General features: G+C 47.1%; 1 pseudogene; it reads left to right on the top strand.

Annotated features, from left to right (window-relative positions):
- LOC138828886 (chromodomain Y-like protein) overlaps positions 1–15,113 on the top strand; it is a 38,279-nt pseudogene extending 23,166 nt beyond the window's left edge.
- Positions 15,114–15,888: the final 775 nt, after the last annotated feature.

The raw sequence follows: 15,888 nt of genomic DNA, 5'->3' as shown, positions 1-15,888 counted from the left end.
GAGATCACAGGGAAAAAAAAAACATGAGTGGGATCATGACTCAAGTTGCAGAGTACTGCCCTTGAGCAAAAGGAACTCAGGGACAGGGCCTAGGTTCATAGTTCAACCCCAGACCTGCCCCCTGTCCAAAAAAAGGCAGCAGTAACTCCATGTCTCTGTGTATGGATGGATGATGGGCATTCAGCAGGATGTCCATGCTCAGCCCACCCAACTTGGGCAAGCTGGGACAAGCCCTCAGAGTTCCTAGGCTGTAGGAATGGTCGAAGGTTCTGGATCTATATTATCTATCCTTCTGTAGTATGTGAGCCTAGAACTGTGGGGCCTGGTGGCTCTCATTCATTCATCATTCCTCATTGCCGAGTCACAGACTGGTCCCAAATCTCGGCAAAGATATGAAATAGTCAGCGATTTCTATGCCAAATGGGGTAAGCCAATAAATCCCACCCTCATAACTCTTGTTACAATTCAGCCTTGGGCTGCAAATGTGGCTTAGCGGTAGAGTGCTTACCTAGCACGCACAAAGCTCTGGGTTCGATTTCTCAGTACCACAGAAACAGAGAAAGCCAAAAGTGGCACTGTGGCTAGCCTTGAGCAAAAGAAGCTCAGGAGCATGCCCAGACCCTGAGTTCAAGCCTGATGACCGGCAAAAAAAAAAAAAAAAGTGAGCCTGGTGAGACATATTCTTCTGGGACTCAAGTGGTAGAGTGCTAGCCTTGAATGAAAAAAACTGAGGGACAGAGCCCAGGACCTGAGTTCAAGCCCTAGTACCAAGATGCACCCACACACACAGGAAGGTGGTAATGATGAGCTGAGTCAGAACTGGGGGAAGTCCTGAGGCATAGTCATAGTAAACTCTCAAGCCAGATCATGTGGTTTCTCCCTAAGTCCTTCTTGGGCTGAGGGGTCTGGGCCAAGGCAGTAAGTTCCAGGGAACCCGCCCCTCCATCCATGCATGGGGCCACAGGACCAAGGAAAAGAACACTACAAATGCTCCTTTGTAGTTGGCCCATGATTGCAGACCTTCATTTGCCCCCAAACACTGGTGAGGAAAGAAGGGCTCTGAGTCCTGGAACTCCAGGTTGCTTCTAGAAGTAGCAGCTAGCTGGCTGTGGATTTGTAAGCACACAAATCTTTCATGAGCCCAACTCAATATCCCCTCCCCCGAGGTGTGCCTGACAGATTTGCACTCTTGTGATCCCTGCATGAGCGGGCATTACCTGCCGTGCCATCTTGCAGCTTTTGCCCCTCCTGGCCCAGATCTCAGCCTCCTGAATAGCTAGGAAAATGAGAGCTTGAGCTATCACTATCCTTCTTGGCAAAAGACAGAGTACCTCTCTACCAGCCTAGCACCCATCTACAGTTACCACTCCTACTCCACCCCTACTCCTCCAGGCTGCAGAGGAGTCATATCCTACCCTGAGGTCGAAGAAATATGATCAGGTTTGAGCTTTATGCTCTCCACATAGTCAGGGTCTTCTGGGAGCTGAAGTGTACTGTAGTTCAAGTGGTAGAGCACCAATCTTATGTAAACAAGCTAAAGGATACCACCTAGGCTCTGAGTTCAAGCCCCGGTAAATTCACAAACACACACACACACACACACACACACACACACACACACACACACACACACACACACAAAGCACACACAAAAACATCCTTAGTAGGTCCCAATGTCTTATACCAGCAATCCTAGCTACGTAAGAAGCTGAGCTCTTAGGATGGCAGCTTGAAGCCAGCCCAGGCAGGAAAGTCTGTGAGACTCTTCTCTCCACTAAACTACTAAAAAAGATGAAAGGTGAGCTGTGGTTCAAGTGGTAGAGTGTTAGCTTTGAGCAAGGGAAGCTCAAGGACAGTGCCTAGGCCCTGAGTTCCAACTATAAGATTTTTTTAAGACACCCTTTGCCCCCACTCCACCCCCAATCAGGCCATAAATCCAGATTTTGGGCACCCTGGATCTCACTTCCACTCCTGCCACTTTCACAGCACTGCCACAAGGGTCGGTGTGGGGACAGCACTGGATTAAGAAGTGAACGTAGCATTACAAAGAATTCTAAGAGGGGGGACACAACCTGAAGAAAGCAACCAGGAACTGGGGCCTGCCCCAAACAGGCGTTACTCAAAGTCTAACTGAGCAAGCACAGGAGGAAAGGAAAGAAGAAAAACTTAGGAAAACGGAATGGCAGGGACAACAATGCATCTCTCTATACTTTCTCTTAATATAAATGGGCTGAATTCGCCAATTAAAAGAAAACGAACTGAGGATTGGATCAGAAAACAAGACCCATCCATCTGTTGCCTTCAGGAGACCCACCTCTCAGCCAAACATACAAACAAACTCAGAGTGAAGGGGTGGAAAAGGATCTACCAATCAAACGCCCCCAGTAAGAAAGCAGGTGTAGCTATCCTGATATCTGACAAAATAAACTTTTCATTAAAATCAGTACAGAAAGACAAGGACGGACACTACATATTAATAAAGGGAACAATCCAAGAGGAGGATATAACCATCATCAACTTATATGCCCCAAATATTGGTGCACCCAGATATGTCAAACAAATGCTCTCAAACTTACAGAATAAAATAGATCCCAATACGATAATACTAGGAGACTTTAACACACCACTCTCACCAAAGGACAGGTCTACCAACCAGAGTATTGGCAAAGAAGCCACCGAATTAAGAGAGGCCATACTCCAAGCGGAATTAACTGACATCTACTGAGTATTTCACCCTAAAACAACACAGTACACATTCTTCTCAGCAGCTCACGGAACTTTCTCCAAAATAGACCATATCATAGTTCATGCAAGGAACTTAAGCAAATACAAAGGGATCGACATAATCCCCTGTATCCTATCTGACCACAGTGGAATCAAGCTAGCTCTCAATAACAAAGCATACCGCAGAAATTTCTCTAATACATGGAAATTGAACAGCACACTCCTTTACAATGCCTGGATAACAGAAGAGATCAGAGAAGAAATAAAGCATTTCCTACAACTCAATGAAAATGAAAACACCTCACAAAGAAACTTGTGGGACACAGCAAAAGCAGTCCTGAGGGGCAAATTTATTGCCCTCAGTGCCCACATCAAGAGAATGGAGACCAACCAAGTAAATAATCTCATGTTGCAATTAAAACAGCTAGAAAAACAAGAAAAAATGGGACCTAAAGCTACTAGATGAAGCCAGATAACCAAATTAAAAGCAGAGATTAACCAATTAGAAAATCAGAAAACCATAACCAAAATAAACCAAACAAAAAGCTGGTTCTTTGAAAAAATAAACAAAATTGATGGCCCATTGGCTAGATTAATTAAAAAAAGAAGAGAGGAAACGCATATTAATAGGATTAGGGATGCCACGGGAAACATTACAACACGTACCCAAGATATCCAAACAATTCTAACAGACTACTTTCAAAAGCTATACTCTCTAAAGGAAGAAAATTGGGCAGAAATGGATGCATTTTTAGAGAAATACAAGTTGCCCAAACTGAGCAAAGAAGAAGTTAACCAATTAAATAAGCCAATATCCTATAATGAGATACAGGAAGCTATCAAAAGTCTTCCAACAAAAAAAAGCCCAGGACCAGATGGATTCACAGCAGAATTCTATAAGACCTTTAAATAAGAACTAATACCCATACTCCTCAAGCTCTTCAGAGAAATAGAGAAGGAGGGAGCTATCCCAAACTCATTCTACAAAGCCAATATCACACTCATCCCCAAACCAGGCAAAGACCCAACCAAAAAGGAGAACTACAGGCCAATCTCCTTGATGAACACAGATGCAAAGATCCTTAAAAGATTCTAGCTAACAGAATCCAGAAACACATAAAAAAAAAATTCACTATGACCAGGTAGGCTTCATCCCAGAGACACAGGGATGGTTTAACATACGTAAGTCAATAAATGTAATTCAACATATCAACAGAGCCAAGGTCAAGAATCACATGATTATCGCCACAGATGCAGAAAAGGTCTTTGACAAAATTCAACATTCATTCATGCTAAAAGCTCTGGAGAAAATAGGAATAGAAGGAACATTTCTAAAAACAATAAAAGCCATTTATGACAGACCAATAGCCAATATTATACTTAATGGAGAAAAGCTACAACCAATTCTCCTAAAATCAGGAACAAGGCAAGGATGCCCACTTTCTCCACTCCTCTTCAATATAGTCCTAGAACCCTTAGCCAGGGCAATAAGGCAAGAAAAAGACATTAAAGGGATCCGCATAGGGAAAGAAGAAGTTAAACTATCCCTTTTTGCAGACCACATGATACTATACCTCCACGATCCCAAAAACTCCATCCCCAAACTCTTAGAAATCATAAATCACTTCGGCAAAATAGCAGGATACAAAATAAACCCACAAAAATCAGTTGCCTTCCTATACACTGATAATGTACAGGAAGAGAGGGAAATAAAGGGAGCAACCCCATTCACAATAACCTCCCAAAAAATAAAATATTTAGGAATTAACCTGACCAAAGATGTAAAAGAACTATTTAATGAGAACTATAAAAAGTTAAAGAAAGAAATTGCAGAAGACACTAGGAAATGGAAAGACCTCCCATGCTCCTGGATAGGCTGACTTAATATAGTAAAGATGGTAATACTTCCAAAACTAATATACAAATTCAACGCAATTCCTATTAAAATCCCAATGACGTACATCACTGAAATACAGAAAACAGTCCAAAAATTCATATGGAACAACAAAAGACCTAGAATAGCCAAAACAATTCTAGGGCATAAAGACAATATGGGAGGGCTATCCATGCCGAACTTCAAACTCTACTACAGAGGTATAATAACAAAGATAGCATGGTACTGGCACAAAAACAGACCCGAAGACCAATGGAACAGAATAGAAGATCCAGAAATAAATCCACAGGCCTACAGCCAGCTGATATTCGACAAAGGAGCCAAAGACATACAATGGAAGAAACACAGCCTCTTCAACCGCTGGTGCTGGGAAAACTGGGCAGCCACATGCAGAAAACTAAAAGTGGACCCCAGCCTATCACCATGCACCAACATCAACTCAAAATGGATTAAAGACCTTAACATTAAACCTGAATCTCTGAAACTACTGCAGGACAGAGTAGGAGAGACACTTGAACTAATAGGCACAGGAAGGAACTTCCTGAACAGAGTCCCAGGGTCACAACAAGTTGGAGAGAGACTCGACAAATGGGACTACCTTAAAATAAAAAGCTTCTGCACAGATAAAGCTATTGCAACCAAGCTAGAAAGACAACCAACTAATTGGGAAAAAATATTTACCAGCAATATATCAGACAAGGGGTTAACACCCTGTATATACAGGGAACTCAAGAAACTAATCCCTCCCAAACCTAACAAACCAATTACTAAATGGGCAAGGGAACTAAAGAGGGACTTCTCAAATGAAGAAATAAAAATGGCAAAGAAACACATGAGGAAATGTTCATCATCCCTGGTGGTGAAGGAAATGCAAATAAAGACAACCCTGAGATACCACCTTACCCCAGTCAGAATGTCCCACATCCACAAATCAGCCAACGACAAATGCTGGAGGGGATGTGGAGAACGAGGAACGCTATTACACTGCTGGTGGGAATGTACACTTATACAACCACTTTGGAAAGCAGTCTGGAGTGTCCTTAGAAAGCTAAAGTTTGACCTCCCTTACGACCCAGTCATACCACTTCTAGGCATCTACCCTGAACAACAGGAACCAATATACAAGGACACGTGCACCTCCATGTTTATTGCAGCACTGTTCACAATAGCTAGGATATGGAAACAACCTAGATGCCCCACCACAGACGAATGGATCCAAAAATTGTGGTATCTATACACAATGGAATATTATGCAGCCATTAGAAATGACAAAATAATGGCATTTGCAGGGAAATGGATGGAGCTAGAAGGAATCATGTTGAGCGAGGTAAGCCAAGAACGAAGAGACAAACAGTACATGGTCTCCCTGATAAGTGGATGCTAAATCCAAAATGTTAGGTGATATGTCAAAACTAACAGGACTTAAGAAACAAAGAAGTCCCACTCATCTGGTTGAACCACTACCAAATATCCCCATGCTGCTGATCACATATATGGTATATAACATGTGAGCACCGTTATATATTACAGACTGTGATAGACAATTTGCTCCAGGAAAGTTAGAATGAACTTGTGACTTTAAATGAGCATCATTATTCCACAATACTGTGAATTTCCGGAAATTATGTAATCACTTAATCACAATCAAAAAAAAAAAAAGAACCTCGGGGAAGGGAGGGAGGGAGGGGATGGTAGGGGGAAAATAATGGGGGAGGTAACAATGTTCAAGAGGAAGTGTACTCATTACCTCACTCATGTAACTGTAACCCTCTGTATAGTATCTTTACAATAATTTTTTTTTTTAAAAAAGAAGTGAACGTACAACAAGGGGGACATAGCCAGGTCAAGGCTAATGACCCAGAACATTGAGGTATTGGCCATACTAGTCTCTCATGCCCCAGTTCCCTGGACCTAGAATCTAAATGTGTGCATCTGTATTCTGGGCATCCAGAATTCTCTAGAAGGACCTGAGCAGCCAAGCTGTGGGGAGGGGGTGGGGAATAGACTTTCCTGTGACAAGGTATGTTGATATTTCCTAGACACTGATGGATACTTCCAAGCCACCTTGGCCTCACCTCACATGTAGCCCCGGATCCTCCTTGCTTGGATGGCCTTCAATCAGCTATCAAGCTCGAGTTGGCCAGATCCACCGGAAAACTTCCATCCCCCACACTACTGCCAGCGTGCAGGGAGGGACGTGCAGCCAGAGACCCAGCTGAGGAAAAGGCAAGACATCGCATGACTGAGGCCTCCCAGAGGCAGGAGAGACCCTATGCTAGCTGGCCATGCTGATCCAGAATCCAGAATCCCCTGGAGGTGCCCAAAGATTTGGACAGGCCAGACTTGGGCCCCAAAGAAAAACTGGAATGCAGGCCTCTGGCAATTTAGGACTCATTGTAGACCCTGATAGGGGGCTAAAGGGCAAGGTCAGTGTGGAGGAGGGGCACCATCCAAGGTCAGAAAGAGGCAGACAGGCACCCAGGAAGGAGACAGAGAGAGATGAAGGAAAAATACACACACACACACACACACACACACACAGCCCAAGGCCTCAGCAGTCCATGAGCACCCTGAACATCCCACACCCAAGAAGATGGCACTACCATCCTCAGACCAAGTGTAGACAAAACTCAGGACATCTCACACATCTGGAATGGCTCATAACACATCTTGGTATTTCCTAAATGTACATACCACTATGCAGAAAACTCAGCTACTTTTTTTTTGGTTGTCAGTCATGGGGTTTGAACTCTGGGACTGCACGCAGTCCCTTAGCTCTTGAGCTGAAGGTGGGCGCTCTACCACTGAAGCCACAGTACCACTTCAGGCTTTCTAGTGGTTCACTGGAGATAAAGTCTCACATATTTTCCTGCCCAAGCTGGCTTTGAACCATGATCCTCAGATCTCAGCCTCCTGAGTAGCTAGGATGACAGTTGTGAGTCACGGGCAACGACCGGCTTCAGCCACCTTCTAATACCAAGGGAAAACCCAACTCATCAAGACATAAACCACATGTAACCCTACATTTCAGACTTTGTCACCAGCATCCAAAACCATGAATGGAGAGCATATAATTGACACTGCGATCCCACGCCTGCTCCCATTCACCCACTCCATGCCTGCCACAGGCCACAACCTCTGGTGTTCTTGGTAAGGCACCACCCACCCTGTTACAGCTTCATACTGGAGCAAACCCAGGGAGGCTAGCATCTGGTCTCCCAACCATAGCAACCCCACTGCTTCAACATCTCTTGCAAGCAAGGAAGGGATGCCTTTCTTTCTTTCCTGTTTTTTTTTTCTGTTTTCTTTTATTTTTCTTCTTTCTTGTTTGAGGGGCTTGAACTCAGGGCTTGGATACTATCCCTGAGGTCGATTTTTCTTTAAGGCCAGTACTCTACCACTTGAGCCACAGTGCCAATTCCAGTTGGATTGGAGATGAGCCTCTCATGGTACTTTCTTGCCTGGGTTGGGAAATGAGATCCTCTGGATCTCAGCCTCCCGAGTGGCCAGGATGACAGGTGTGGGAGGAGAGGGGTGAGCGACTGGCTTAAGGTGTCTAGTCCTTCAGAATTTCCACCTACTCCTCCTAGAAGCTACCACCTAGACACCCCTCTACCTCCCTCAGGGACAGCAAAGGAAGGCTCAGAATCTGGGTGGGGCCATGGGGATTAAAGGGCCCCCTCACATCACTAGCCCTCTCTAAGCTCCCATCTGCCTCCTCCTGATTGCCTGGTCTTCCAGGGCAGATCAGACCCACAAGGAGTTCTGGGGCCTGCCCTATATCCTCCTGCCCCACCCAACCGATACCTGAGGATTTCTAGGGCCAGCTGCTCCATGTGCCAGTGGAAGACCTTGGGAGGTTTGCTGATAACCGGGCACAGGGGTGCCCAGGGAAAAAAGGAGTATCCATCTCCCCTCTGTCAAAGGAGACACAAAGCACAGATGGATCTACTGAGAGCTTCAGGGCATAGCCATCCACCTGTCACCAAGGTCCCTTAGAGAACTGTTTTATGGTGACAGCCCTGGGGCCTGACATTGGGGCCCAGCGATGTCCCCGACTTTCTTTGTCTCAAGGGGAGTGCTCTTTCACCTGAGCCGTGGTGCCACTTCCAGCTTTTTCTGTGTATGCAGGACCTTGGAATCCAACCTGTGCTTTCCTGCGTGCTAGGTGAGCCCTCTACTTTTAAGATACAATCCCAGCCCTGGATAACTGTTCTTCTATGACCCCTCAGAACTATCTCGGGATAGTCTCACACATCTATCCCAAGTCACACATCTATACCGAGTCTCTCACCAGCAGCCCTGGCTGGAAATGAGCATGCTCTGCTGTGTTGTCCATCATATTCAGCACTTTTGCTCTCTGTGCTTCCGGGCAGATCCTCCTTGTTAAGCGAGACCCCCTTTTCAAGTGATGCCTCCAAGAAGACCATTCTGATCACCTTGGCAGAGCTGCCAGCCTTGTCAGGCTCTGCCTTCCAGCCAGTGTGGGTTGATAGTGCACGAAGGGAAAGGCGTGGATTCCATCACCGGATTTCTGAAGGCCCTGATACACCACCCAGGGACAGGTGTTGTATCACACTCCATGAGTGGGGGCTCGTGGCCAGGGCAATCTGTGGGCCATAAGATGGGGCCATTTCTCCATGTGGGCTTGAGCTGAGGATCTGGGAGCTCTCTCTCTGAGTTTTATTGTTCAAGGCTGGTGCTCTACCACTTGAGCCACAGCTCCACTTCTAGCTTTTTGGTGGTTCCATGGAATGTAGAGTCCCACGGGCTTTCCAGCGTATGGCTGGCTTCAAGCTGTGACCCTCAGATCTCAGCCTCCTGAGTAGCCAGGATGACAGGCATGAGCCTGAGCCTCAGGTGATGGGCACCAAAGGCTTTTTGTTTTGCTCCTGTTTATCTCCTGTCAACTAGCAAGCCCAATTTAAAATAATCAGTTACAGGGGAACAAAACTCTCTCCTAGGTCAGTTAATCCAAGGAGATAAAGTGTCTTTGAAAAAGGCTACTCTGAGTTGGCTTAGGGGTGTTTGTGTGTTCATATGTGTTTGTGTGTGTGTGTGTGTGTGTGTGTGTGTGTGTGTGTGTGTGTGTAAAAGTGTCCAGGATACCTACCCTCATCTCTGCGGTGCCTCATCCTCCTAGTAGGGAGTGCATCCAGGATCCTGACCCCAAGGAAGGGGGGGGGCAGGGTACCTAAGGTCACATCCAGGGGGATGATCGGAATTCTGTCCTGCAGCCTAAGCCTAGACAGATAAAGGAGAGAAGGAGAGGTTTAGGGGAACAACAAGGGGAGCCCCTTACCTTTGGCTACAAGTACCAGCAGAAGACTGTATCCATCTTTCTTCATAGTCAGATAAAAGGTGTACACTGTTCATTTATTTTATGATGCTTCTTTTGTTCAAGGCTGAGGCTCTACCACTTGAGTCTCAGCACTACATCTGGCTTTTTTGTGTGTGGTTTTGGGGAGCTAGGTGGTTTATGGGAGATAAGATTCTCACGCACTTTCCTGCCCGGGTTACTCTGAGCCACAACCATCAGACCTCAGCCTCCCAAAGAGCCAGGATGATGGGTGGGAGCCATGAGCTCCTGACTGCCACGATCCATTTATAATCCCTTAGGCCCAGGGCTGGGTCACCCACACTACACCTCCTTTGTGGGAGTAGGAAGCAGACATGAGTGGGTTTGATACTTCAACAGCCTACCTATCTTTGAGCATTGTTCTGGGTCAGTCTGATGGAGGCTTTATCCTTATCCACAGCAATGACTTGGCTCTGTCACAAGAACAAATGTCCCCTGGAAGGTGTCAGGTCTGGGGTATTTCCTCTGAACCCCTCCCCCCTAATCAAAATGACACTCTCCAGCAAAGGGTAGTACACTCAGAGTGTTTTTATTGTCTTATAGCCAGGGTCTTGTCAGATAAGTGGGGGTATAGGTCAGAGGCCCTGGATTGTGCTGGGCAGGGGGACAAGTTGACACCTTCTCATGCACTTTACTTCAATGGTGTACCAGAGGGATGTGGGGAATGACTCATGAGATGGACAATGAATAACTGTCATGGTCTAGCCGGGGGAAGGAGGGGCTTACCTCATGAAGCTGGTTCAACAGGCTGAGCAAAACAACTCCTGAATCACAGCCCACCCCCAGAATGAGAGGGTCACTGTGGGTTCCAGCCACATGGGGATGCTGGGCTACCTCCTCCAGCACCCATTCAACCAGTTCCTGAGAGAGAGAAAGAGAGAAGGAGAGAGAGAAAGAGAAGGAGAGGGAGAGAGAGGGGGGAGGGGAAGAGAGAGGGAGAGGGAGAGGGAGAGGGAGAGGGAGAGAGAGAGAGAGAGAGAGAGAGAGAGAGAGAGAGAGAGAGAGAGAGAGAGAGAGAGAGAGAGAGAGAGAGAGAGGACCAGATTTACACTTAACCAGGTGCCTGTGGCTCAGGCCTATAATCCTACCTACACAGGAGGCTGAGATATGAAGATCATGGCTCATAGCTGGCCCTGGCAGGAAGATCTGTGAGACACTTATCCTCAAAGAACCAACAGAAAACCGGAAGTGATGCGGTGGCTCATGTGGTAGAGCGCTAGCCTTGACCTGAGGAGATCAGGGAAAGCATCCAGATCCAGAATTCAAACCCCACAAATGACAAGAAGTGGACTTTGCACGACAAGAAGTGGACTGAATAACACCCACTGTCCTAGGAAGCATGGCAGGTAAATCAGGTCAAGCTTCCTGTCAGCTGGGGGTCATGAGTAGTTCACCTGGCTTCACTATGACTCATTTTCCCCAGCTGCAAGACTGAATACAGTGAAGGATCCCCTTCCTCATGGGAATAGGGTAATGATGAAAGAGAGACATGTTTTGTTTCATATTCCCACACCTGTTGCACAATTAAAAACAGACTCCATCTGAGTCCTTTCTGGTAACTTCCTGTCATATAATCACAGAATTGTTGAGAACTGTATCTGACACCTGCTCCCTCTGTGCCTGGCACTGCTCCGAAGATCCCTCCTTATTTCCTCACAACTGTCCCGTGAGGAAACTGAGGGCTGATGGTCAACATCCAACCCAGAGCTTCACCTGTGGTGAAGAATCGGCTGCCGTGAACTAAGAGTTTGGGACAATCCATCTAAAATGATGACACACGCACACAAACACACCTCCACCATCCTTTTCAGGCAAAGATGTTTTACTTTTTTTCTTTTTGTTGGTTGTGGGGCTTGAACTCTGGGCCTGGGTGCTATCCCTGAGCTCTTCGGCTCAAGTCCAGCACTCTACTACTTGAGCCACAGCACCACTTCCGGTTTTCTGGTGCTTTATTGGAGAGAAGAGTTGAGGGTCTTTCCTGCCCAAGCTGGCTTTTACCCATGATCCTAAGATTCAGCTCCTGAGTACTTAGGATGACAGCCATGAGCCACTGGCACCCAGCCAAAGATGCTTTTCCATACCTGTCATCCTATCCCCTCAGGAGACTGAGATCTGATGACTGCAATTAAATGCCACTCTTGGCAGCAAAGTCATTGAGAACTCTTATCTCCAATTAAACACCCAAAAACATTGCAAGTGAAGCTCTGGCTCAAATGGTAGAGTGCTAGCTTTGAGCATGAAACCAGGGATGGGACCCAGGCCCTAGTTTTAAGCTTTTTCTAGCATAGACCCACCCAAGAAAAGGAAGCAGGTGAGCACACGGGAACTCAAAGCTCACACATAATACTCCAGACTCACAGAATAGATCCCATCCTGCTCTGTGTCTCTAGATTCTATGTCCTAGGTCATGGCAGTCTTAAATGGGACTGACCATGCACCAAGTCAGGACATTCAAGTACAATCTCATACTGAGAATCCCGTGACCTCATCCAGGACTCAAGAACTCTCACTGTCCTGCCTTGACACTGGGCAGTCAGGTGAGATCTAGTTATCCAACCAAAGGATATAGGAATGAATGAATTTCTCAGCCAAGGAATGCAGACTGGAGGGCTCTAGGTCCCTCTCTCTTGGGTAGGAGGAAAGGGCTGATCCATCTCAGCAATATTCCTGGGTTTGAGTATCCTCAAAGAAACAACCCTGCTCAGAGCCCAGTGCCTCTGGTTTTCTCACCAGCCTCGACCTTCAGTCAACCTTCTCTAAATCCCACATATGCCCTCTAGACTAAAGGCTGAGCCAGCAAGGAGACCCACCTCTACCTCTGAGAATGGCAGTCACGGGGCCCTAGAGTCCCATAGAAGAAGTCTGGGGGCAACACGGGTCTGACTCCTGCCCTCACAGGCTGTCCTGTGCCAGTGGCCTGGTTACCTCTGTCTCTGATCGAGGAATGAGCTCTGGGGTGTCATCTTAAGATTGACCCAGCAAAAATTACAGTCCCCAAGGATGTACTGCACAGGCATACTGCAGAGGACGACAGCAAGGTCGTCAACGGTGAACTCAGAGTGCCAGGACTTTTAATAGCCATGGGGCTGGGTTGAAAGCTCTATCACTGATGGTCTAGGTTATCAGATGAGGTCATGGCTTCAATGGCCTGACACACCTGATCTGAGATTGTCCTCCCTCTTCATCTTCCTGCTTATCGCTTGCCACCACCCTCTGGACACTCCCTCTCCCTATCCTCCCTAGCCTTTGGACACTTTCTTCTTAAATGATCAGAAAATAAACTCAGTGAGCCAGGGGAGATTGAAACTCCATGGCCCACCCTGAGCACTAGGGTCTACCCCAGGCTGTTTCCCTCTGCAGTCAGCGACCACTCAGATCCTGGATGCCATGAAGTTGCTGAGGGAACAGTGGCTTGCTCCTACATACTGGCTTTGGGCTCTGACAATGTCTCCACAGAGATTGTGAATGGTTGGCTCCCTTGATCCAAGAACTCCAAACCAAGGCCTGCATGATCCCTTCTTCCTTCCTTTCCTCCTTTTCTCCTTCCGTCCTTCCCTCCTTTCTCTTTACTCTATTCGTGTCACTCCTGGGCCTTAAAATCAGAGACTGGGTGTTGTCCCTGAGCCTTTTTACTCAAGGCCAACAGTCTATGGCTTGAGCCACTCATCCACTTCTGGCATTTTCTTTTTGGTAGTTAGTTGGAGATAAGAGTCTTATAGGCTTTCCTGCATGGGCTTTAAGCCTAAACCCTCCCATCTCAGGCTCCTAAGTAGCTAGGATGACAGGAGTGAAGCAATGGTATCCAGCTCAAACCAAGATTTCTTCATGTGCCCTGGAACCAGCACTGGAACCTTTCATCTTGTATGATCCCCCCCCCCCCAAGGCTTGGCACACACTATAACGGTTTGTTGGATAAATAAATGAGCATCTGTCTATGACAATACTACAGAAAAGTCCCATCTAATTCAGGTAAGCATCCTGGGTGGGGGCAAAGCCTGATGTAGCTCTCCAAAAGTTCTTCCTCCTCCCTCTTCCCACCCTCCTGGTGCCACCGCACTTAACTGTTTTGGTTCCAAGGACATGAGCCATGATGTCCTCACTGGATTCCAGGGCCTCTGAGACGCTTATCTTCTTAAAGATCTCTGTCCAGCCACTGACCAGCTCTGTGGCACTCCATTCTCCACTCAGGTGTGAACAAGGTTGCTGAGAGGTAAACACCAGGCTCAAGGGACCTCCACTCCACTCCCTGGGGCAGAGAGGATGGTCCACTATATCCGGCCCCCAAGTTTCATGTTGCAGAGAAAGGATCCTTGAGGCATCCTAGGTCTCTGATTCTCCCAGATTCCGGTGCAGGTGCTGGGAATTCTCTGCTCACAGCTGGCTGGCTGTGGATGGTGAGGTCACAATCTCTGCTCCCCAAGACATCCTCAACTGTGGTGGTCACCCTAGAGAGAGCCAGGGAATAATCAGCAGCTGCTGGAGAAAGGTAGTCAAGGCACGACGTTCGTAGCAGGAAATCATCTGTCTCGGAAACTCTGCCTGTGCCGCTTTGAAAGTCATTGTTTGGTGGCTGAAATGGTCCATCTAATTTGACCCAGAATCCCAGGCGTTAGTAGAAATTGCCAGCTTCAAGAAAAAACCCTGGAAAAGCTGGCATTTCACTTGTCCCAATCAAACTTAATGAGTTCCAAAATCAGTAGTCCCCTTTTCCTTCTAGATAGCCTTCAGCAGGTTACAGAAAATGGCATTCAGAGAGCCTTAGCTAACTGCCATGTCCTGATCCCAAGCAGGCTCCAGCAGGGGGAACACACTTGCCTACCATTGCCCAGCTGGAAACAGCTCAGGAAGGACATAGATTGGAGTCTGCAGGACTCCAGGGAGGACTGCCCACCAGTGCACTGCCCTGGGAGGAAATCCATGCCAACATTGGCAGCCCAACACCCCCTGCTCTGATGCCCATGGACACCGTCAATGCCCTGCGTAAGATTCCCCTCTCATCCTCGGTCGTGGTGAACCATCTGCCATGTCACACCGTTCATCACTTTCCAGACCCTCATAGCTTCATAGACCCTGTCCTACTCCCCCTATCTCCTTCCCTATTTATGTTTGGCAGATACATTCCCAACTTTGAATTAGCTCCAACTATACACATGAGAGCAGACTCTCTGGCTGGAAGAGTGTGGCTGTGGTCACAGTAGCCTCTCGAGCCTTCTGGCTAAAGACAGAAGGGAAGGTATCCACGCTGGTCTGCGGTTCACACAGGCCTCCTAGAAGAGACCCACGCAGGCCCAGCAGTTACTTTGGGCTGCAGGAAAGGGGGAGAAAGTGGTGGGAAGGAATATCTATTGAAACCTTCTCTAAAGGAGCCATGAAACGGTGAAAGAGAAAACTAAAATTGTGGCTGGGCTCATACTGGGCATTAATGAAAAAAGAACAACAAATACACACATGCCCACAAATAAAATGCTTTCGCTTGGGCTAGAAAGGTGACTGTGTGGTAGAGCGCTTTCCTTGCATGCACGAGGCCCTGAGTTCCATTCCTCAGCACCACGTAAGCAAAAAGAAAAAGTTGGAAGTGGCGCTGTGGCTCAAGTGGTAGAGTGCTAGCTTGAGCTCAAGAGCTGAGGGACAGGGCACAGGCCCAGAGTTCAGATCCCACAACCAGAACCCCCCCCCAAAATGCTTTTGCTCTTTTTAGACATACTGACTGTACAATGAGAAAGATGATCTCTCTCTCTGTCTCTGTCTCTGTCTCTGTCTCTGTCTCTGTCTCTGTCTCTGTCTCTCTCTCTCTCTCTCTCTCTCTCTTTCTCTCTCTCATACACACTGACTCAGAGCAGTGCCTCTCCTGAATTTGTTGGTTTCTCATCTAGGCAATATACCAGCTCAAGCACTGGGGTTCCCTTGTCAG

This window comes from Dipodomys merriami, unplaced genomic scaffold (assembly GCF_024711535.1).
Source record: "Dipodomys merriami isolate MVZ:Mamm:240054 unplaced genomic scaffold, mDipMer1.0.p SCAF_1668, whole genome shotgun sequence".
NCBI classification, from domain to species: Eukaryota; Metazoa; Chordata; class Mammalia; order Rodentia; family Heteromyidae; genus Dipodomys; species Dipodomys merriami.
This window is presented reverse-complemented; position numbering and strand designations above follow the sequence as displayed.